The sequence below is a fragment of the Eriocheir sinensis genome, chromosome 11 (assembly GCF_024679095.1).
Source record: "Eriocheir sinensis breed Jianghai 21 chromosome 11, ASM2467909v1, whole genome shotgun sequence".
NCBI classification, from domain to species: Eukaryota; Metazoa; Arthropoda; class Malacostraca; order Decapoda; family Varunidae; genus Eriocheir; species Eriocheir sinensis.
In genome coordinates, this window is record NC_066519.1 from 8181397 (window position 1) to 8207712 (window position 26316).

At 41.4% G+C, this 26316-nt stretch overlaps 1 pseudogene; it reads left to right on the plus strand.

The window, feature by feature from the left end:
- Window positions 1-26316, plus strand: part of LOC126996805 (inhibitor of nuclear factor kappa-B kinase subunit epsilon-like) — a 46816-nt pseudogene that overhangs the window by 7809 nt on the left and 12691 nt on the right.

Consider the following 26316-nt stretch of genomic DNA (forward strand, 5'->3'; position numbering starts at 1 on the left):
TCACTTTGTTGTATAGAAAGTCTCATTAGTAAGGAAGCATAAATGAATAGTGACTGTTTGGAGTTTTGTTAGGTTAGGTTAGGTTAAGTTTAGGGTATCTTCAAACACATGATAGCCAGCACCTTATGGTATAATTCACATACATATCCCGGCACCCCCACCCTCAACTGCCCAGATAAGTATCAAAAGGGCAGGTAAATGAATATATATGTAGAGTGTATATATGTTTTAAGTTAGCACTATTTTATCAATCATCCCCACAGTACAATTTGTATTAACCATTTTCTTTCTTTTCTAAATATACTTTGTTTTCTCTTTACATATAGAACAACAACCTTGATCTCTGCCAAGCTTCTTAAGTAGTGTAACATCTCTTTAGGTTATTTAAAAAGATTGTACTATATGAATAACTAAGCATTTATGTAATAGAGTATAAATGTTATCGAGGTTAACATGTATAAGGTTATGGGTGCTGTGTGTTGGTATATTCCATTCCGCCCAAGGTGAGAACTCGTCAGGGAGGTACCGAACTTATTTTTATTTTAGTTTATATATATTTTTTTTTACATCTGTGTCTATAGCGTTGGTAGGCTGCTTGAGGGGCCTGGATGGTGTTTGGCCCCAGCCCGTCATGGTGCAGGCAAGTGTTTATAGTGGCGCCATCTTCTCTTGCCTCTCTACTACTTAGCTCATCCCAATAGTGACAGTAGAAGGGCAAGGCTGGTCTGGTGCCAATAATCCTTTCCTCTTTCTCCTCCTTCCTTTTTCCACTTTTTCTCTATTCTTCTTTTTCCTTCTTCTTTTCTAATTGGTGGACATAATAATAAGATAATCCTTCCCCTTTTCTTTATTCCTCTTTCTCCTCCCTTTTTCTGCCTTTTCTCTTTCTCCATTCTTCTTTTTCCTTCTTCTTTTCTAATTGGTGGGCAGAATAACAAGATGATCCTTCCCCTTTTCTTTATTCCTATTTCTCCTTCTCCCATTTTACCACCTTTTCTCTCTCTCCATTCTTCATTTTCTTCCTGCTCTCTGTCCCTCTTCCCTTTCTAATTGGTGTACAGTTGATCCGAGGGCTCCGTAAAAAAATATCTTGACTCCATCTCCTTTATGATCTATGTGGTAATTTGTGGCTGGGTGTGGTGTGGTGTGTGGTATGGTGTGTCTGTCATTTGCCTACCACTGTACTACGGAAGACGGGAGGTGGAGGGGATGGAGTGAGTTGTAGCCCAAGTGACAACCTTAACATTTCCTGGAGTTGGCATTGGGGCATAGGCGGATCCAGGGGGGGGGCCACGGGGCCATGGCCCCCCCCAAACGCTCTGAGAGTATGTTTTGGCCCCCCCCAAAGAAATTCGTTACAGATACTGTCAGCCTCCCTCAATCATATACATATCATGTAGAACTCGATAGTCGATACTGCATCGCTCTACTACATAAAACAAAATCCAATTCTATGGCCTCAATGCTTAGGGTAGGCGGTGGCCGAACTGATAGCGTACTGGGCTCACATTCACCGCGTGATGGACGACGCGGGTTCGAATCCCCACGCTACCACTCGGATTTTTCAGTCACCGCCGAGTGGCTTAAAACTACCCACATGCTGTCCTGAAGACCACCCATCAACCCGGACTCTAGAGGAAGCCGTCCAAGCGAATCAAGAACGAGTTCCGGGGGGCAGCATGAGCCAATGCAAGATGGCGCCACTATAAACACTCGCCTGCGCCAGAACGGGCTGGGCCGACCATCAGGCCCCAACTGGAAGAAGCCTTGGGCCGACCATCAGGCCCCACCAGGAAGATGCCTACCGGCGCAACAGGCAACGACGTAACAAAAAAAAAAAAAAAAAAAGCGAATCGGAATTAAGCGCTGAGAAGGAAGGCCTCTTCGGCCTGAAAAGCACAATGCAATCCGATGTGACTTAATTCCATGTGTACAGTCTGTCGTCGATGAACAGTTGGCCCCCCCCAAAACTCAAGGCTGGATCCGCCCTTGCATTGGGGGTTCGGCAAAATTTGACTTCAGGTAGTCATGTAGGAGGGTAGTGGACTGTGCTTCTTCTCTGACGCATTCTCACCTTAGGCTAAACAGAGCATCATTGAGCAGCTTCTTGCATCCTTCCATGTTCGTGCTTCAGGTTGGCTCAGGGAAGGGAAGCAGGGCAATGATCAGGGAGGTCATAGCGGACAAACTAACAATGGTTTCGTAACGCCCAGTACTCATGAGAATGCTTCCTTTGCATGATTGATGTGACTGTCCATCCCCCCTTTCCAGAAGCGGGCAAAAATGACCTCAAAGAAAGGCTCGGAAACAAGTAAACGAGAGGTATACTAACCCCCATTGTAGAGCATGTGCTTGCTGGGCCCGGTGCTGGAGGGCTCCTGGTGTGGCTAGTGGTGTGGGTGTGGCCTATTGACTCCTCACTTTCGACACTTCCCTCTTTGACAGTCCAGCTCAGTATTGTTTCCTTTTTTCCTATTGTTAGCAGCTGGATTTGTTTTTAGGGTCGCTTTCACAGTCATTTTGTTTGTTTTGATCGTTACCAATGGCAGCGATCGACACTTTAGTTTTCCACGTGAAACTGGCTGATGGGGTAGTGGCGGCTGCAGAGAAAGTGAGAGGTGTTGAGAGTGTGTGGTAAGGTGCGGGGCTAGGCTAACCCCGCAGCCGCCACTACCCCATCGGCCAGTTTTAAGTGGAAATTTTATAGCGGCGATCGCCACCGCTGGTAACGATCAAAACAAACAAAACGACTGTGAAAGTGGCCCTTAATGTAGTCTATCATTTTCCTTGTCTTATTCTTTATCACTGCCGCGTCTGACATTCTTCCCTCGTCAAAAATTCTCATTGCCTTTTCCTGAATTTTCTTTTTTTTTTATTTGCTTCTATAATCATTTTCGTTTCATAGATTATTTTCCTTGTCCTTTTCATTTGAGTACTGACACTTGGCATTCTTTCCCTCGTCAAAATTCTTCCATCTAGCTCACTGCCTTTTCCTGAATTTTTTATTTTTTTTTATTTGCTTCTATAATCATTTTCGTTTCATAGATTATTTTCCTTGTCCTTTTCATTTGAGTACTGACACTTGGCATTCTTTCCCTCGTCAAAGTTCTTCCGTCTAGCTCGTTGCCTTTTCCTGAATTTCCTTTTTTTTTTGCTCCAGGATTTGCTTCTATAATCATTTTCGTTTCATAGATTATTTTCCTTGTCCTTTTCATTTGAGTACTGACACTTGGCATTCTTTCCCTCATCAAAGTTCTTCCATCTAGCTCATTGCCTTTTCCTGAATTTCCTTTTTTTGCGCCTGGATTTGCTTCTATAATCATTTTCGTTTCATAGATAATTTTCCTTGTCCTTTTCATTTGAGTACTGACACTTGGCATTCTTTCCCTCGTCAAAATTCTTCCATCTAGCTCACTGCCTTTTCCTGAATTTGCTTCTATAATCGTTTTCGTTTCATAGATTATTTGGATCTTTTCCGTTTGGCGTACAGCGCTAAAATTAATTTTAATATAGATTTTCTTATGTATTTTTGTCCGTAGAATCCGAATATGACAACCGTTTTATGGAGAAACGAACAGTTTTTAAGTTATTTTCCTTTACGCTGCAGCCGCCGCAGCCTCAAAATAGCTCGCAGAGGGCTTAGGGTCGGGGAGCATATTTAAACTACTCCAACCGAACTTTACGACCTACTAACGGGGGGCTGCGCCTCGACCCCTAATAACCAGAGGGGCTACGCCCTCCTGGACCCCCCCTCATTTATATGTGACTTATTTCAGCGAGGAGGTATTTCTCGCAACACCCGCTGCAGCCTCGCCGCGGCCAGCACCAGAGGCGACGCGCTTTCGTAAACATTATCCCATATTTTCAAGAGTAAAAAAAAAGTCCTTGAATTGGATTTTCAAAGCGTTTCCATGACTGCTGAAGGTTTGCAAACGGAAAAGATACATAAATTGTATATAATACTGAATATTACGACTTTTTAAAGTTTGAATTCCTTCAGTAATAGATAGGAAGAAAATAACTTTAAAGGCAAATAACTCAAAAACTGTTAATTTCTCCAAAAAAATAATGTGATATTCTGATTCTACGGACAAAAATACATAGAAAAATCTATATTAAAATTACTTTTAGCGCTGTACGCCAAACGGAAAAGACCCGATTATTTTCCTTGTCTTTTTCATTTGAGTACTGACACTTGGCATTCTTTCCCTCGTCAAAATTCTTCCATCTAGCTCATTGCCTATTCCTCATTTATCTCTTTAGCTTGTAGTATAATCCATAGCATTTATTTACGGTATCTTTATTTTATCACTACGGTTTGGAATTCTACCTGTGACTAATTATTATGAGTACATCCTTCCCTCTGCTATCAAGTCACAAATTTCCCTTCTAATTTCCTGCTTTTCAGTCATTTTTGTTTTAGATTTGTAGTTATTCTTTAGGTTTAAGTAACTAGCATGCATGACGAAACATTAGGATGGTGACCAATTTGCCTCAAGACACAAGAGAACACTAGTCTTCATCACTGTATTGTCTGAGATCATACATAGTGGCTTTTGGAGGTGTTGTACATGAGATACTGTCTGTCTGTCTGTAAGCATTGCCGCAGACTCCTCCTACTACCACTACTACTACTACTCAATAAACTGCTGAGCGACGACAGTTCTGGGTCTGTAGGGAGGCACTGCTCGAGGCTTCTTAGTGAGCTTGCCAGAGGTGAATACAGCCGTCCCTCAAATAGTACGGTCTCCAATAGTTCGGTTTTGGTTTTAAGTGGATTTTCTAAGAAGATTTTTTAGGATTTTTAAATATCCCAATGAGCAGGAAATTTAAAAATCCTAAAAGATCTTCTATGACAGTCTGTATAAAACCGAAACCGAACTATTGGAAACTGTACTATTTGAGGGATGACTGTACATGTAGACTTCGATATCATAGGAAAAAGGCGACCCGGACTTGATTTAGTGTATGGCATGCTCTCTACACGACTCAATGGCTCTCGTGTGGAGGTGACAGTGGTGTGCTTTCAGGTCAATGTGTCGGGGATGTCGTTCCTGCGCGGTTCGGCCAACTATGTGTGGTGCACGACGTCGGTGCTGGGCAAGGGGGCGACGGGGGCTGTGTTCCAGGGCGTCAACAGGGTAGGTGTTCACTCCTTGTCATCATTTTCATCTTGAGCCGTTTATAGTACAGTGTGAGATTAAGGCCTTTCCCAATGTTCTTCACTTTTCTTTCTGGTTAATTGTGCTTATTCCAAAAAAGGGCAAATTGGGTGTCAAAAGAGTAGGTGTTCCTCTCTCTCTATATCATCACTGTCCTAAGTTAGTGAAAGTTAACATACGATAAAAACAGATTAAGTATTGCTAGTGTGAAGGCCAGGCAGTGTCCATTGTTTATATGTGTGTTAGTGACCTCTCTCGACAGCACACCGGTGAGCCCGTGGCGGTGAAGACGTTCAACCAGCTGTCCCACATGCGGCCACACGAGGTGCAGATGAGGGAGTATGAGGTGCTGAAGAAAGTCAACCATGAGAGTATCGTCAAACTTCTGGCCATTGAGGAGGAGGTGAGATTTATACCCATACCCCTTAACCTGGTAGCAGCGGGGATCATGTTTCTTAATGGTCCCTCTAAGCGAGAAAAATGAGAAAAAAAATCATCACTCACACAAACCATTTCATAATTATATCAAAGCATTTGTGATCCGTTTATGTATCATCTATTTGGGGTGGGGGGGGTTATATCATGGCACAAATTTGGCCCGTCGCTGCTACACAGTAAAGCCACAAATTTGGCCTGTTGCTGCTACATGGTAAAGCCACAAATTTGGCCTGTTGCTGCTACATGGTAAAGCCACAAATTTGGCCTGTCGCTGCTACAAGGTAAAGCCACAAATTTGGCCCGTCACTGCTACACGGTAAAGCCACAAATTTGGCCCGTCGCTGCAACACGGTAGAGCCACAAATTTGGCCCGTCACTGCTACATGGTAAACCCACAAATTTGGCCCGTCGCTGCTACACGGTAAAGCCACAAATTTGGCCCGTCGCTGCAACACGGTAGAGCCACAAATTTGGCCTGTCACTGCTACACGGTAAAGCCACAAATTTGGCCCGTCGCTGCTACCGGGTTAAACACCATTAGAGGAGTCAGTTTTTCATTCAAAGCACAAACCTATATAATATTTTCCCAACACACTCGCCATTCACACCAATTAAGAGTCTGATGATCCACCCCGCAGCAAGAGGGCCGAGGGAAGGTCATTGTGATGGAGCTGTGTACGGGCGGGTCACTCTTCAACATCCTAGACGACCCGGAGAACAGTCACGGGCTGGAGGAGGGAGAGTTCATACTGGTGCTCTCACATCTCGGTAAGTATTGCGATCAGATTCCATTGCCTTTAGCTTGCCATATAAAACTTGAGGCTTATCTATTTCAAGAGGAGGGTATCAGGACACCTCTCTACCTGAAATTGACCCCTCTGTTGGCCTCTTCTTCTGTTTCCTTTTGTCGGAGCCGAGTCGAGTGGGTCTTTTTGTTCCTGTTTATGTTTTCTTGCCCTTCTCACACACACACACACACACACACACACACACACACACCTTTGGGTACACTATCGAGGCTGTGAGGGAAAGAAAAAAGGGAATTAAGAAGAGAGGTGACAGGTAGCGGCTGAGGAAGGGAAGATATTGTGATGGTAGGCAGGGAGGGACCTATATGGAATGCTGGAGGAGAAGGAGAAAGAAAAGAAGGAGGGAATAAAGAGAAAAGAAAAGGATGAAGTAGGGTGCCTCTCTTTGCTGTAAAAAAGAAAGGAAGGCTCAGATTTCACTTCCTGCAGTACAGTTTTATAAGATTTTTAGATCAACGAGAACGATGTGAGGCTAACCTTCTGTAGTACTTAACCCCATGACTGCGGATTTCCTACAAGAAGACATCACCAAGCTACAGAAATGGATCAAAAAGTGGCTGTTAAAATTCAATGAAGTAAAATATAAAGTCCTGCACCTTGGGAGGGGATATCCAGCATACCAATACCACATGGGAAGCACTCCACTACCCACCACAGAGGCACAGAAAGACCTGGGAGCATATGTTACCAGGCTACCAGTGAAGGCGAAATCCGTGCCAATCGCAGCGGACGGGTTAAAGAAATTTTTGTCGTGTATTGTTTCTTTAAGTTACCCGTTGCCTTCCTGATGAGTTTTGCTGCTAACCATTAACACACACACACGCTCGCACACACGCAGCTGCCGGCATGAAGCACCTCAGAGACAACAACTTGGTGCACCGTGATCTCAAGCCGGGCAACATCATGAAGTTCATCGACATCGACGGCTCCACCATCTACAAGCTGACGGACTTTGGCGCGGCGAGAGAGCTCCAGGACGACCAGCAGTTCATGTCTCTCTACGGCACAGAGGAATACCTGGTGAGTGTCTATAGATGCAGCTGTTGATATAGTGTTTGAATCTCTCTGTACTTGAAGGAGACAGTTTACCATGAATACATAAGCCAGTAAATCAGTCAGTCAGTGTCTCTTCACAACACAGAGGAATACCTGGTCACTGTCTCCCCTTTGGTGTCATGATCAAGGATTTGTCAGGATGCATTTACGATGACTCCTGATTCTGGGTTTATTTCTTTGAGGCTTAACCTGAGAATGGCAACAGACCTCAATTGAGGCTTGCCCGAGGGGAGGCGACAAGCCTCAATTGAGCTCAATTTTTGAACGCGTACGGAAACTGTACCAGTAGGTCTAGATGGCTGAAAATTGGACTGGATTATGTAATATATGGTAACACTCGGTAGGACTACCCACTATCACCCCAGCTGGTAGCTGACCCGCTCACCCTACCCTCCCAGGCAGTTTCAGCAACACCATGCTCTAAATTTAGATTTATTGTATATATTATTGTCTGTAGTTATAATTTTTTTATGTGTTACTCTGTAATAAAAGTGATGAAAATAATAAAAATATTTAAAAAAGATAATATAGAATAATAATAATAAAAAAAAACTAACTCATGTCACATTATTCATTGGAGTTCAAAATGAACTCCTTTGGATAATATGATGTGTGCGTGCTACATGTCATTTACGCTGACGTCCCTCGTCTTGCCTCGTCGCGCGTAGTCCTCCCTCACACATCCCAGGGGTTGCCAGCGCTCGGCTAAATCCCATTTATTGACCGCTGCCACAGCCATACAAATATGTTTAGAACGTTTTGGTTTTCACTGTCCTGTGCGCTCCAATATTCCAAAGGCGCTGAGGTACTGCTTTTTCAATTCTGAGAGACTTGATTTTTTGGTCAACCAGTTGCCTGACAATGGCTCTCTCCAACTCTGGAATGGCTTTTCTCGGGTTAATAGTTAGTCATGAGTCACCAATGCACTGGCTAATACTATGTTGTTTTATTAGCACCCAGACATGTACGAGCGAGCCGTGCTGAGGAAGCCTGTTGGGAAGACCTTTGGTGCCCGGGTGGACTTGTGGTCGATAGGTAAGACTTAGAGAAGGAGGATTGTCCAACCTTTATCCTTACAACAGTTTTTAACATAGGTACTACATCTAAACCACTCTTATTAATCCCCTTCATTTATTTAAAGCCTCAATTGAATCCCCACACATTCTACGTCTCATCCAATCCATTCTCTTCTTTTCATTTACCATCCGTATTATCCCTTATGTTGAAGAGAAATAGGAATGATAATAGTGGTTGCACAGTGAAGCTTTACACTGTGCTATTCCCCACACATTCTTCGTCTCATCCAGCCCAGTCTCTTCTTTTGATTTAACGTCCATATTTTGTCATTTTCCCTCATGTTGAATATAAATAGGAATGATAATAGTGGTTGCACAGTGAAGCTTTACACGGTACTGCGTTTTGCCCTCCAAGGTGTGACACTTTACCATGTGGCAACGGGAATGCTGCCCTTCCGTCCCTATGGTGGGCGCCGCAACAAGGAGACCATGTACCATATCACCACGGAGAAGGCGCCGGGGGTCATCTCGGGTGCAGACCTCGGAGAACGGGCCCATTGAGTGGTGCACGTCCTTGCCAGAAACCTGTCAATTGAGCCTGTGAGTAGACCAAGCTATAGTTACTTATCATTATTTCTTTTGTATAGGAGAGGAGGCAGCTCTTGGGTACACAAACTAATGAGGAAATAAAAAAGCCTGCAAGGTGGTGCTCCTGGAAATAGTGTTTAATAGACATCCAAAACAGAGAGGTGTCTTGATACTCCAATCTTGAAGTGGTTTAACCCAGTAGCAGCGGGGATCATGTTTCTTAATGGTCCCTCTAAGCAAGAAAAATGAGTAAAAATCATCACTCACACAAACCATTTCATAATATATATCAAAGCATTTGTGATCAGTTTATGCGTCATCTATTTTGGGAGGTTTATATCATGGCACAAATTTGGCCTTGCTGGTACACGGTAAAGCCACAAATTTGGCCTCGCTGGTACACGGTAAAGCCACAAATTTGGCCTCGCTGGTACACGGTAAAGCCACAAATTTGGCCTCGCTGGTACACGGTAAAGCCACAAATTTGGCTCATAGCTGCTACCGGGTTAAAGTCATGTGCAGGAGTAAATACAGACAGAGGAAAGCTACATAACATAACCCATACTCCTACATAACCCATATTTACCTTAACTTTAATTTGTGGCTCTGAAACTCATCTTTTGCAGGGGCCTGAGGAAGCTGGTGACCCCTCTGCTGGCCGGTCTCCTTGAGGTTGACCCGCAGCGTATGTGGAACTTCGAGAGGTTCTTCCAGGAGGTGACGATGATACTCAGCCGGAAGGTGGTGCATGTGTTCCTGGTCAATAAGGTCCAGCCACTCACTGTCTACATGGACCCAGAACATAGGTGAGTCACTCTATGCTGAATATGGAAAAGTTGAGGCATAGGTCCTGTTGGATAAGGTAATACATTCTTATCAATCTTTATATCGCAGCTTATGCAAACGCTCACCTTCCTTGTAGACAGAGATAGGGTATATGATTCATTCTGTTCTCTATTACAACTGTTGCAAATGCTTATCTTTATTCATTGACGGATAGGGTATATGATTCATTCTGTTCACTCTATCACAACTGTTGCAAATGCTCATCTTTATTCATTGACAGAAATACGGTATATGATTCATTCTGTTCACTCTATCACAACATGCAAATGCTTATCTTTATTCATTGACAGAGATAGGGTATATGATTCATTCTGTTCACTCTATCACAACATGCAAATGCTCCTTTCATTAACAGAGATGGAGAATTGCCTCAGACTGTTTTTGGGTCCTGTTGAAAGAAGGATAGTACATTCTTTTCACTCTTTTTAGCACAAATTTTGGAAACGCTCATTATCATTTGTTGACTGGGATGGTGAATTGCCTCAGACTATCTTTGGGTAAGCTTCAAGACATCAATACTATATACTCTTCTAATCTTTGGGTCCTGTTGAAAAAGGATAATTAATTTCTTCACTTTTTATCACGAATTTTGGAAACGCTCATCTTTATTTGTTGACAGATGGTGAATTGCCTCAGACTCTCTTTGGGTAAGCTTCAGGAGATCAATACTATATACACAATACTATATACTCTTCTAATTTCTACAGGTATGAGGAGCTTCAGTACCTCGTGTGTGAGCAGACAGACATGAACCCGGTGAACCAGCTCCTCCTCTACGACAACAAGCACTTCAGTTCTGTGGTGGCCATGGACCAGCCCGCCTCCTCCTACCCCTCCTCCACCCCTCGCTCCCCCCTGGCCCTCTTCTCTAAGCAGGACGATGATGTTACGCTTACCTTGCCCGAGACACCTGGTAAATATGGCTTTCTTGTTATACTTAGTTAATGATGTCATACTAGCCTTGTCTGATGAAATGACTGGTAAATTTTTGTTTTCTTTTCATAGTTAGTTGATGATGTTACACCAACCTTGCCTGATATGCTTGGTAAATGTTGCCCTTTATTATAGTTAGTTTTTTTAAAGTAAAGGAAGTAGATCAAGGGCAAAAAGTAGAATAATGAGAAAAAAAAAGCTTGCTAATCAGTGCCCCTATAAAAAATGTTTAGGAGAGTGGCCAAAAGAGAGGTCAACTTTGGGAGGAGAGGTGTCTTGATACTCTCCTGAAAGAGCTCAAGTTGTAGGCAGGAGGAAATACAGATGAAGAAAGATTGCTACCGAGTTTACCAGTGTAAGTGATGAAAGATTAAAGATGCTGGTTAACTCTTGCATAAGGAATTAGGACAGTATAGGGATAACCTAGAGTAGAAGGTCGAGTGCAGTGGGGCCGCAGGAGCAGTCTAATAGAGGTTCCTAGGCTGCTATCATTTTAATACATGTTTTTCCCTCTTCCTCCCTTAATAGCGGTCAAATTTGGCAGCTTCCCGGCGCTGGTGAGTGTGGAGCATGACGCCACGGTAGGCAAGTCCCTCTGTGCAGTTGGCCACGCAGTCAAGCGCAAGATCGATTACTTTTCGAAGTGTGTCTTTCTCATTGAATACAGCGTCCTTATGTTCATGTGAGTGCCGTGGGTCTTTATTTTGCTATTCTAAATTTTTTGTAACTGTAATTAAAATGCAACTGTTTACTTCTTGTATATCAAGGTTTTATAGGTGAAAATTAAGCTCAAGTATTCTATTCTAATCTTTTCTTAATTTTATCTATTTTGCATTAAAGTGTTTGTCACATGCAAGAGTTTTATAAGTTACATCAGAGTTTGTTTTGTTTTTCTGTGTCAATCCCAGCCTTAGATTATTAATAGTTTCACTCATCTTTCATGATTAGATTCTACATTTTCACTCCTCTTTCATATTTAGGTTCTCCAGAGTACAATAGGTAATTTGTTTTTAATTTTGACAGTAAGGTTCAGCCTCTTAAGATGCAATTCGTCCTCATGCATTCAGTGAGGGTACAGTACTTTTTTTTATTTATTTGTTTATTTTTATTATTCTGATAGGAAAGTGCAGCCTCAATCATCAACTAATCTTTATGCTTTCAGTGAGGGTACAGTAGATATTTTTTTTTTGTATTTATTATTTTTATCTGAGGGGAAGGTGCAGCCTACAACACCTAATGAACCTCTGTGCTTTCAATGAGGGTACAATATATATCTTTTATGTATTTATTTATTTTTATCTGAGGGGAAGGTGCAGCCTACAACACCTAATGAACCTTTTTGCTTCCAGTGAGGTCATCGTGCAGGAGCTGACGAGCCTCAAGTCCCAGCTGGCCCACGTGCAGGCCCTCACTGCCGCTGTGAGTGACCGCTTCAGCCAGCTCGTAGCCAACCACCGCAGGTTCCTCATGCTGACCCAGATGTGTGGCGGCAACCAGGACGTCTCAACCCAGGCACTGAGGGAGCGTATGGAGGACCTGGTCAACAACAAAGTGGATACGGAGAAAGCGGTAAGTTGGTTTGCAATGTGTCTTCTGGTTTGGGCGTTTGCTTTCTCATGGAGGTGTTTTTTTGACCCTTGTTAAGCACTTGTTCTGTTGCATGTTATTAATAGTTACCTCCACCTCCATAACAAGTTCAAATCCCTTTCCTTTGCATTCTCATGGAGGTGTTTTTTGTCCCTTGTTAAGCACTCATTCTGTTGCATGTGATAGTTGTTGCCTCCACCTCCATAACAAGTTCAAATCCCTTTCATTTATTGTGCATTAGAGCCTTTATATCGACCTTTGCTTTCTCTGGGAGGCATTTTTTTGTCCCTTGTTGAGCACCTGTTTTGTTGCATGTTATTGATAGTTACCTCCACCTCCATAACAAGTTCAAATCCCTTTCCTTTGCTTTCTCATGGAGGTGTTTTTTGTCCCTTGTTGAGCACCTGTTTTGTTGCATGTTATTGATAGTTACCTCCACCTCCATAACAAGTTCAAATCCCTTTCTTTTGCATTCTCATGGAGGTGTTTTTTGACCCTTGTTGAGCACCTGTTTTGTTGCATGTTATTGATAGTTACCTCCACTTCCATAACAAGTTCAAATCCCTTTCATTTATCGTGCATTCGAGCATTTTATCTCAACCTTTGCTTTCTCTGGGAGGCATTTTTTTGTCCCTTGCTAAGCACTCATTCTGTTGCATGTGATAGTTGTTGCCTCCACTTCCATAACAGGTTCAAATCTCTCTCCTTTATCGTGCATTAGAGCCTTTTATCTCAACCTTTGCTTTCTCTGGGAGGCATTTTTTTGTCCCTTGTTAAGCACTCATTCTGTTGCATGTCATAGTTGTTGCCATAGCTGGGCACGATAACAGAAAACCTTATTCCCGATAACCGATAACTGATAATGAAAAACTTTAACGGCGATAACCGATATTCGTTAACTAGAGACACAAATATAGGCGATAACCGATAACCGATACCCGATATAAACTAGAAATGCCTGAATCGGTGTTGTGTTATTTGGCGTCCCCACCGTCAACGGTGCATGCTCAGACCAGCAAGCGTAGACCTGTACAGTCTCACAAAGCTTTTAAACCGTAATTAAGAGTTGCTGGAAGGCTGAATCAGACATTCAGTACCACTACCACCATCCTCGCTGTTTTTAGAACGACACTCTGTACGAGTTGTATTTATATGTACAAAGTGTACATCGTTCTAGAAACAGCGAGGATGGTGGTACTCACATGTATGTTTGATTCAGCTTTCCAGCAACTCTTAATGTGTTAAAAAAGCATTGTGAGACTGTACAGGGCTACACTGAATGGTCTGAGCATGCGCAGTTCACGAGAGACCAGTGTTTGTAAACAAAAGCGCCAGCTTTTGACGACGGGACACCAAATAACACAACACCAGGTGCCTTCAGTATCATGGCATGGTCACAAACGAATATGGAATATCAAATTTGAGGCAGTGAATAATCATTTTGGGGGCAAAGTTAAATGATTTTTCTCTATGATATATTGATTTTTGAGTAGCCGATAATCCGATTTTGTTATCAACGATAAAGTATCGCGATAACTTATCGCGATAACGCCCAGCTATGGTTGTTGCCTCCACTTTTGTAACAGGTTCAAATCCCTTTCCTTTTCCATGTATTAAGTCAGTTTGTAATGAAGCCTCAACCTTTACTTTTTCCTGAAGGCATTTTTTTGTATCTTGTTAAGCACTTGTTCTGTTGCATGTGATAATTGTTGCCTCCATTTTCGTAATAGGTTCAGATCCCTTTCCTTTTCCCTGCATTATGGCCTTAATCTCAACCTTCGCTTTCTCTGGGAGGCATTTTTTTTTGTCCCTCGTTAAGCACTGATATGTTTACGAATGTGGACCTGAGCTGTTTCGTTGAGGTGACGCGTTTCTTTCACTTCTATGGCTGTGGTGTGTTTTTGTCCTAACTTGCTCCTTCGTTTTGCTTTTGTCATATCATTCTTTATTTTTTATTTATATGTTTGTTTTTATATTTTTCTTGTACATCTGACCTGCTGGTGTGGTTATTGTTTTAAGACAGGTGATGCATGTTTGGTTATGGTGTGTCTTTGTCCTAACTCACTCCTTGGGTTATGCTTTCGTCATATCATCCTTTACTTTTTATTTGTTTGTTTTTTATTTTTTTCTTGTACATCTGACCTGCTGGTGTGGTTATTGTTTTAAGACAGGTGATGCATGTTTGGTTATGGTGTGTCTTTGTCCTAACTCACTCCTCGGGTTTTGCTTTCGTCATATCATCCTTTATTTTTTATTTATCTGTTTGTTTTTATTTTTCTTGTACATCTGACCTGCTGGTGTGGTTATTGTTTAAGACACACATTTGTATATGACCTAACTTAACCTCTATGCTGCCAAAAGTTACGAATGGTTGTATAAAGAAGTCAATCTGTATTTGTTTTGATCCTGAAATATTACGTACTCATTGAAATTTACTAGTTATAAGTTTGATATTACTTCCTAAGATACGTACACTTCAAAAATGAGGTTTACAATGTGGAGATCAATATTCACTTACTGACAGACTAAAAACATTCTTATAACATTGAAATTTAGACACATAATTCACAAGTAAATTGATATTCCTTCACTGACAGACTTAAACCATCATTAGAATACTTAGATTTATATATATATATATATATATATATATATATACACACATAATAACTCATAATACACACATAATAACTCATAAACCATAATAATACTTGCTCTCACATTGCCTAACTTGAAATTCACTTCCTAATAGACTACAAACATTCTTACGATACTTAAAATCAGACCCACACATCATACATCAGTCCTATATTGAAGGCTGTAACTTGTTATCTAAGGCGCAATCAGGACAGATATGCATGAAGACCCAACCTCGCCCGCCCCATCCCTCCCTTCCCTTCGTAAACGTCAGCCTTCATCTCTGCCTTGCCGCCCTCCTTGAATGCCCTCCCTGTGTCACTGGTAGCGCTTGAAACACTGGGTCTTACATGGCTGTGGTAACTTCTCAGAACCACTCGCACCCTTCGCCCGGGAGGTTGGAGGAGCTGGTGCAAGGTGCTGGGGCGGAGGACAGGGGGGTGAGTCTGTCTGTCTGTCTCTACGCACTTCACTAAAGCCTGTATTCTTAAACATCTCAGCCCCTCAGTTTGGTATTTGAAAAGCCTCTCATTTATTTATTTATTTATTTTACATCAAAGGATACGGCTCAAGGGCAACAAAAAGGGGTTAAAAAAAAAGCCTGCTATCCGCTACTCATGGAAGTTGACGGGCTGTTTTGTGATCCCAGTGATAGTTTTACCTGCCCTCTGCGTCCTGAACTTGAAACTAACCCATGAAAAACCCAGTTAATCTTCCCTGTGGCCTCGGATAATAGTCGTACTGTGAGCCTGATATGTTTAAGAATGTGAATTTGATGCTGTATTCTCATATGTCTCAGGCCTCACACATTCACAGTTAATAAGGCTTTTGTAGAGGTTGTATTTCCGAGGGGGGAGTGTTATGAGCCTAATGAAAGTTTAACAAGGCTTCTGCATCATGAATGCAAAATGTTTCATGAGGCTCACACACCCACACATAATAAGGCCTTCGTAGAGGTTGTATTTCCAAGGGGGAGTGTTATGAACCTAGTGAAAGTTTAACAAGGCTTCTGATCATGAGTGTAAAAAGTTTCATGAGGCTCACACACCCACACGTAATAAGGCTTTCGTAGAGGTTGTATTTCCAAGGGGGAAGTGTTATGAGCCTAGTGAAAGTTTAACAAGGCTTCTGATCATGAGTAAAAAGTTTCATGAACCTCACACACCTACAGATAATAAGGCCTTCGTAGAGGTTGTATTTCCGAGGGGGGAGTGTTATGAACCTAGTGAAAGTTTAACAAGGCTTCTGATCATGAGTGTAAAAAGTTTCATGAACCTCACACACCCACACGTAATAAGGCTTTCGTAGAGGTTGTATTTCCGAGGGGGGAGTGTTATGAGCCTAGTGATAGTGCAGCAAGGCATCTTCTGCACTGTGAACATAAAAGCCACTCATGAGAACCCAGCTAATCTCCTTTGTGGCCTTGGGAAATAGTTATGAGGGCTGAGAGCGTTTGAGAATACGAGCCATAATCTTCTATTCCTCACTGATAGATAACTTGGAGTATTATGAAGAATATATTTGCTGCATTGAGATATTATGTACAGCACTTGCACTCTTGATACCATAGCTTAAAGAATTGCCTCGTATTTCAGAACTGTATTAATGGTTCAAAAATTATTATGTACAGTACCTGCACTGATATGGTTAAAAGAATTACCTCATTTTAGATCTTCATTAATGGTTCAAAAATTGTTCTGTACAGCACTTGCACTCTGATATACTAATTAAAAAGACTTGCATCATATTTTGGAACTGTATTAATGGTAGTATATCTAAATGATTTCTTGACTAATAAAGGAGAACATTTACCCAAACCAGTTTTCCTTTTTATATAAGTGCACTAATTTTTGCTTTAATAATAGTACACAGTAATCTTAGTTCAGTCATGTGGAATTGTTATACTTTTATTTTGTAGCACTGAAAGTTTTTTGTTACTTATCCCTTCTGTTTGTGTGTGTGTAGGTACGTGACTCCCTGAACGCAATTGTCCCCATGGTGAACCAGCTGTTCGAGAGGGTGGTGAGCGGCGGGCAGCTGCGGCGACAGTGGCAGCAGGTCAGGAGCGACGCAGCGGCGGTGGAGCGAGCGCCCAACAAGGCCGCCACACTAGTCAACAAGCTGAGGGAGTCCTGGCAACACCTACTCAGAGACAGAGCTGCCAGGAGTATGTTGTTGTTGTTATTATTATTATTATTATTATTATTATTATTATTATTATTAATTGTAATAATAGTAATAACAATAACTGATTATAATAATAATAGTAATAATAATAATAATAATAATAATAATAATAATAATAATAATAAATAAAAAAATAAAAAATAATAATAATAATAATATTATCATCATCATCATCATCATCATCATCATCATCATCATCATCATCATCATTATTATTATTATTATTATTATTAATCATAATAATATTAATAATAATAAGAAAAAGAATATTGATAATAATAATAGCAATAATAATAGTAATAATAATAATAATAATAATAATAATAATAATAATAATAATAATAATAATAATAATGAATACTAATAGTAATAATGGTATTAATAATAATAATAATAATAATAATAATAATAATAATAATAATAATAGTATTAATAATGGTAATAAAAATCATAGTAATGATAATAATAATAACAATAATAGTGATAATTAAAAGACTACTACTATTACTACCACCACTGCTACCACAAGTACTACTACTACTACTACTAATAATAATAATAATAATAATAATAATAATAATAATAATATTAATAGTAATGATAATAGTTCTAATAAAACGATAATAATAATAATAAAAATATGATAATAATAATAATAATAATAATAATAATAAGAAGAAGAAGAAGAAGAAGAAGAAGAAGAATTATAATGATAATACTGATAATAATAATAATAATAATAATAATAATAATAATAATAATAATAATATAACAATAATAAAAAAATAAAGAATACAAGTGTTGATAATAATAATAAATATAATAATAACTGGTCAAAGAAACAGGTTGATTATAACTCAGCCAGGACTTGAACTACAAGTGTGCGCAACGTTGCCGCCTCCGCTATAAGAAGGTTAGAAGTAAAAAAAAAAAGAAATAAAGTTGAAGATGCAGCCATACTTCTATCAAGTTGATGTTGGATGAGACACAGGGTGGGTGTCTCACTTTTAACCTCCGTATTGTGGGGGTGGCATCGCATAATATATATATATATATATATATATATATATATATATATATATATATATATATATATATATATATATATATATATATATATATATATATATATATATAGAGCTATAGAGAGAGAGAGAGAGAGTGAGGGGGGAGGCGATGGCTGAGTGGATAGCGTGACGGCGCCGCGTTCTGGACGACGCAGGTTTGCGCCCCGCCCGGTGACACCAACCTGGGATTTTTCAGCCGCCGCCGAGTGGCTTGAAACTACCCACATGCTGTCCAGGAAACCACCTATCAACCCGGACTCTAGATTCTAGGATTAAAGATGAGCTCCGGGAGGGCAGCATGATCCAATGCAAGATGACGTCACTATAAACAATGGCCTGCACCACGACGGGCTGGGCCATACCATCAGGCTCCTCCAAAACAAGCCTACCGACGCTATAAGCGAGGCCGTAAAAAAAAAAAATATATATATATATATATATTTATTTGTTTATATATATATATATATATATATATATATATATATATAAAGAAGAGAAAAGAAAAGGACATTCATGGTGGACAGAAGAGATAAGGAGGATAGTAAAAAAGAAAAGGGAACTTTTAAAGAAATCTCAAGAAAGAAATGTGGCTGAGCAAATAAAAAGGGAAAGGAAAAAGAAATATAGAAAATGCAAAATGAAATTAAAACAAGCAATACAAGAAAATAAGAAGAGAGTTGATGAAGACTTTGGAAAAAGACTAAGTGAAAAATATAAAGGGAACAGGAAATCTTATTTGAAAAAAATAAAAACCGAAAGAAATGCAGAAAATATCTCCCCAAGTAAAATAAATGAAGCTATGGATGAGAATGGAAAGATATTGAAAGACGGGGAAGCTGTGAAGGAGAGATGGAGAGAATATTTCAAAAACTTAATGAATTTTGAGGATGGCCCTACAGCAGCAGTTTTGAGTAAAGGTAGAGGAAGAGTATTTGAAGAAAGAAGTATAACATATGAAGAAGTAAATCAAGCAATAAAAATATTAAAACAAATAGAAATGCAGCAGGAATTGATGGAATCACAGCAGAAATGTTGAGGTGTGGAGGAGATGTAGTTGTTAAATAGATGGTCAAGATATGCGAAGTAGCATGAGAGGGGGGTGGGGGAGCAGACTGGATAAAAGCCATCATTGACCCAGATTACAAGGGGAAGGGCAGGAGAGGGGGATGTGGGAGCAACAGAAGTATGTCTCCTGAGTATACCAGGAAAGGTATATGGAAAAGACGTAATAGAGAGGGTGTAAAGACTTACAGAAAAGAAAATCAGTGAAGAGCACGGAGGCTTCAGGAAGGGAAGGGGATGTGTGGATTAGATATTTTCCTTCAGGATGGTTGTAAAAAAATAATAGCAAAAGGAAAGAAACTATACGCTGCCTTCATGGATTTGGAAAAAGCTTATGACAGAGTCGATTGGATTGCATTGTGAGATGTTTTAAAGATTCATGGTGTGGGAGGAAAATTGCTTAGTGCAATAAAATCTTGCTATGAGGATGCATCTGCATATGTCAAAATTAGTGGAGAAACAAGTGAACATTTTGAGATAAAGGTAGGCTTAACCCTAGAACTGTAACGCTGGGTCCGGGCGGACCCACGCTGTCTCTACGTTTTGATATTTGAGCTCTTTTTTCCAGTGTGGTAGCTGTATGCGAGTTGTTGATTCTGGTTGAAGCCATTTGACACTCAGGAGCTTGATGATGGGTTATGCCATCAACACTGTGCACGCTCCTGACACGAAGTAGGCGCCATGTGATTCTTACTCATGACACATAATGCATAAAAAGTTATTATTGTAGTGCTTGTGTACATACAAGTACGAGACGTAGAAGCAGTAATTCAAGTTTATATGTTCAGTAGGCTATTCAGCTTTCATCAAAGTGTTGTTATCATCTACATATCTGCAATTATCATATTTTTTATAGTTTTAGATAGAGAGGGAAATCGTGAGAAAAAAACGATAACGTGTCACACTGTACTGAGCAAAAAGTTATCGCACAGATCTTAAGCCCCGTTCACACTGTGCCGACTCTGGGCCAAGACAATCCAGCGACTACTGCATTTGACACGTCGGCTACCACGCTCCAATAATTTTTTGGCGTCTTGGCGTCGGCTGCCATGATTGCCGACTGTCTGGGACATTCGGCCAACTAGTTGGCAGAATGTCTGCGACATGCTGCCAACTAGTCTCAAGCCGAGTCTCAACGGTCAGTTTTTTTAAATGGCTCCATGTCTATGACAACCACGAATCTGCCGACCGATTGGCCGACAGTCTTCCAGATTGTCTGTCAAATGGTTGGCCGACTAGCTGGCCGACAGTTGCCAAGGAGTTGGCCGACGGTCTTCCTGACCGTCTTCGCGACTGTCTTGGCGACTGTCTTGGCGGCAGCCTTGCCGTTCCTTAAAATACGGAATCGCTCTGTATTCGAGAATGAAATGTATCGTTCATTTTTGAACCAATACGGAACGGCATTTGTTCCGTACGGTATTTTATTATCTGAATGGTCAAGCAGATAAAATTCAGTGTCTTAAATTTTTTTTTCTTTTTTTTTTTTTACAACAAAGGTAGGGTAGGGTTGGGTAGGCGGTGGCCGAACTGGTAGCGTACTGGTCCCACATTCACCGCGTGATGGACGACGCGGGTTCGAATCTCCACGCTACCACTCGGATTTTTCAGTCACCGCCGAGTGGCTTAAAACTACCCACATGCTGTCCTGAAGACCACCCATCAACCCGGACTCTAGAGGAAGCCGTCCAAGCGAATCAAGAACGAGTTCCGGGGGGCAGCATGAGCCACTGCAAGATGGCGCCACTATAATCACTCGCCTGCGCCAGAACGGGCTGGGCCGACCATCAGGCTCCACCTGGAAGAAGCCTTGGGCCGACCATCAGGCTCCACCAGGAAGATGCCTACCGGCGCAATAAGCAACAACGTAAAAAAAAAAAAAAAAAAAAAAAGGAGACAGCTCAAGGACACAAAAGAGTAATCAATAATAAAAAAATGCCCGCTACTCGCTGCTCACAAAAGGAATCTAAAGAGTTGGCCGAAAGAGAGGTCAATTTCGGGAGGAGAGGTGTCCAGATACCCTTCTCTTGAAAGAGTTCAAGTCGTAGGCAGGAGGAAATACAGAAGAAGGAAGATTGTTCCAGAGTTTACCAGCGTGAGGGATGAAAGAGTGAAGATGCTGGTTAACTCTTGCATAGGGTGTTTGGACAGTATAGGGATGAGCATGAGTAGAAAGTCGCGTGCAGCGGGGCCGCGGGAGGGGGGGAGGCATGCAGTTAGCAAGTTCAGAAGAGCAGTCAGCAAGGAAAATATCGATAGAAGATAGAAAGAGAGGCAACATGGCGGAGGAAGTTAAGAGGTAGAAGACTATCAGTAAGAGGAGGAAAGCTGATGAGACGAAGAGCCTTAGACTCCACTCCGTCCAAGAGAGCTGTGAAAGTGAAGTATCCCCACACGTGAGATGCATACTCCATACGAGGGCGGACAATGCCCCTGTATATGGATAGCAACTGTGCGGGGGAGAAGAACTGGCGGAGACGATACAGGATGCCGACCTCAAGGAAGCTGATTTAGTGAGAGAAGAGATGTGAAGTCTCCAGTTAAGATTTTGAGTTAAGGATAGACCGAGGATGTTTAGTGTTGAAGATGGTGACAGCTGAGTGTTGTCGAAGAATAGGGGATAAGTGTTTGGAAGATTGTGTCGAGTTGATAGGTGGAGAAATTGGGTTTTTGAGGCACTGAAGGACACAAGGTTCCTTTTACACCAATCGGAAATGATAATAAGGTCTGAGGTTAAGCGTTCTGCAGCCTCTAGCCTGGAATCATGTAATTCCTGTTGAGAGGGTCTTCTGTCGAAAGAAGTTGAATAATGCACAGTGGAGTCATCAGCGTATGAGTGGATAGGACAGTTTGTTATGGAAAGATCATTGATAAATAACAGGAAGAGAGTGGGTGATAGGACAGAGCCCTGTGGAAGCTTTCGTACCCAGGGAATGACAGTTCGGATTCTAGATGTGCAGAATTGGCCCAAGTCTATGATGGCTACCAGATCTGGTTTCTCTGTTGCAATATACGCCCTAATTTCGTCCTTTTTGGGTATTAAACTACGTGCATTTGTGTACATGATAGAAATGTGACTCCTGTTTTTGCCGTGACGAGCAGTTCGTTTGTCGGAGGCGTCGTTAGGTACACAGTTTCTTGTGAGTCGCACCGACGCTACGGGTTGGTTGATCAAGGGCTGCCTTTGCCCCGCCCTCGCCTGCAGTTTTTTGAAAGGCTTTTCGAAAACCTTTTCACTGCCTCATCCAGAAGCCTCCCGAAACGCCCCGAACCAACCTCATCCAGGTGTAGTCCATCGTTCCAAAACAAGTCTGGGCGGAGCCGGATATATGTTTTTCATAAATTGTGGTTGCGGATAAAATGCAGAGGTTAAGATACTATTGTTTGTGGATGCGAACAGAACTGCGGATTTTGTTGACCTCCATGTCCGCGGTTGCGGACGCGGACGAGGATTTTTTAACACAATTACAGTACGAAGTGTATTAATGGACCATGCATAAACGAGAGAGAGAGAGAGAGAGAGAGAGAGAGAGAGAGAGAGAGAGAGAGAGAGAGAGAGAGAGAGAGAGAAGAATACAAAAGAACAGGGACTGGTTGGTGAGAGGAACAGAGAGGAGGCGTGGATCGAAATAGATTGAAAAGGGATGATGATAAATAGAAAAAGAAGGAAAATTGGATGGAGATTCCGCAGCCTTTTTTTTGACGCGGAGGCGGATAATTATGTGGAGCTTTTATTATCTGAAAACGCGGAGGCGGATAACGATGCGGAGCGTTTGTTGTCTGAATACGCAGATGCAGATAATAATGCTGAAGCGGAGGCGGATATATGATACATTACTAATACTAATCTGGGTGGGCGGTGGCTGAGTGGTTAGCGTGCGAGCCTCGCATTCACTGCGGGACTGCGCCATGGACGACGTCGGTTCGAATCCGCCCGCTACAACCTGGGACTTTTCAGTCACCGCCGAGTGGCCTACGACTAACCACATGCTGTCCTGAAGACCACCCAGCGACCGTCCAAGTGAATCAAAAATGAGTTCCGGGGGCAGCATGACCCAAGGATAAGTGGCGCCACTATAAAAATTGCCTGCGTCATGACAGGCTTGGGCCGACCATCAGGCCCCTGAAGAAAGCCTACCGGCGCTACAGGCGAAGACGTAAATATATATATATATATATATATAAATATATATATATATATATATATATATATATATATATATATATATATATATATATATATATATATATATATATATATATATATATATATATATATATATATATATATATATATATATATATATATATATATATATATATATATATATATATATATATATATATATATATATATATATATATATATATATATATATATATATATATATATATATATATATATATATATATATATATATATATATATATTCTCTATATATCTTTGGAACAATCTTCCTTCATCTGTATTTCCTCCTACCTACGACTTGAACTCGTTCAAGAGAATGGTATCAGGACACCTTTCCTCTCGAACTTGACCTCTCTTTCGGCCACCTCTTTTGATTTTTTTTTAGGAGCAGCGAGCAGCGGGCTTTTTTTTTATTATTGTTTCCTTTTTTTTTTGCCCTTGAACTGTCTCCTTTGTTGTAAAAAAAAATATATATATATATATATATATATATATATATATATATATATATATATATATATATATATATATATATATATATATATATATATATATATATATATATCAGAGCTGGGCACTTCCGATCATCAGTCCGATCGTCCGATCTTCCGATCTGATCGGTACAACAATTGGCGATCGGAATGCAGAGATTGGATCATCTTTGTAAAAGGTAATCGGACTGTGGAGATCGGAACTTCGTAATCTAACTACCGATCACCGATCACACCAAAAAAAAGTGGTCAGTGTTGTCATGGCAACCACAGACTAAAGCCCCGTTCACACTGTGCTGACTCTGGGCCACGGCAACCCAGCGACTTCTGCATTTGACAAGTCGGCTCCCACGCTCCAAGATATTTTTGGCGTCTTGGTGTCAGCTACCATGATTGCCGACTGTCTGGGACAATCGACCAACTAGTTGGCAGAATGTCTGCGGCATGCTGCCAACTAGTCTCAAGACGAGTCTCAACGGGCATTTTTTTTTTTTAAATGGCGCCATGTTTATGACAACCACGAATCTGCCGACCGATTGGCCGACAGTCTTGGCGGTCTTGAAGACAGTCTTCCAGATTGTCTGTCAACTGGTTGGCCGACAGTTGCCAAGGAGTCGGCCGACGGTCTTCCTGACCGTCTTCGCGACTGTCTTGGCGACTGTATTGGCAGCAGCCTTGCTGTTCCTTAAAATACGGAATCGCTCTGTATTCGAGAATTAAATGTATCGTTCCTTTTTTAACCAATACGGAACGGCATTTGTTCCGTACGGTATTTTATTATCTGAATGGTCAAGCTGATAAAATTCAGTATCTTAAAATTATTGGAGTAAGCGCAATTTTCGGTTAATCACAAAACCAGCCCGTAAAATTTGTCAAAGGTTCGTCCTAAAATACGTGTAAAATACGCGACGTAACGTCCCTCCCCCTTCCCTCTTGCCTCCACCAGCAGCGTGCTGCGGCTGTCACTCATTGCATGCTCGAGATATTTTAGGGTTGCCACCCGTTCCTTTAAATATGGATCCATTCCGTATTGGAGAGTGAGATGTTGCATTCCACAATTTTTCTGACCTCAGGGTGGCAACCCAAGTTGTGTCATTCAACACAAGAGAGATCGAGGCAAAAGGAGGTGCTGCTCCCAAGTTTGTGCCAGCGATACGTAACCATGCCCAGAAGTTGTTATTGTGCTTGTCATTGCAAAATAAAAATATAAATTTTGTTGATGGCGGCAGTGTTAGCCAAAATTTCTGAGCCGACAGTCGTCACGAACGTCCTTCATTAGGCGAAGACTGTCGTCACGACATTCCCTCATCATTCTTAAGTAGTCAGCACAGACGACTGTGCCGACAGGAAACTGTAAAAATTTGAAAAATGGCCCCGACAGTCGTCACGATTGTCTCAAGACAAGCCAAGACTGTTGACGACAGTCGTCACGACTGCCCCAGACCTCCCCCAGACCTCAACCTGAAGTGCCGGTTGGTCCAGACTCTTGCCGACTCTTGTGAAAGTTTAACATGGAATACTTTTTTGCGCTACCCCTCACGACTCCAGACTCCCGTCACGACGTCGGCGCAGCAGTCTCAAGACCTCTTTCAAGACATGCCCGACCCTTTCACATCAACACCTATGACCTCGTGTACCTTAGAGTCGTGGGTTGTCTTGGCCCAGAGTCGGCACAGTGTGAACGGGGCTTTACATACTAGAGTGTTCGTCCCCTACCTCCCTGTATTGTGCTGAGCTGAGTGAAGCCGGCCTGGGGCCATGGGTGTGCCCAGTTCATCCAAAACCGACGACTTCACACACCTCACTTCCAGCCTGTTTCCTGACCTCAACATTCATTTCTAAGAATAAATGAGACCACCATCATCTGCCTGAGAAAATTCTGCATCACACTAGCATACATCTGTAGCAAGAATGTAAAAATACACATACGAAAATCAGAGTTAAATGAAGTAGGAAGTACGCATTTTCTTGCATTTATTTCCCTTCAACTCCTTAGTGCTCAGCTGGTTTTCGTCGCATCACTTTTATAAGAGCAGATCTTAACCCATAAGCGTCGGGCTAGAGCAGTGTTTCTTAAAGTGTGGTCCGCGGACCCCCAGGGGTCCGTGGAATGTTCCAAGGGGTCCGCAGGATAATTTTTAATATCGATTTCAGTCAAATTTTCGGCCAAAACGTCATAAATTCCTATTTTTGTAGCACCAAATGTTGTGGAAGTTATGCTAAGCAAAATATAAACATTTATTTTGAAGAT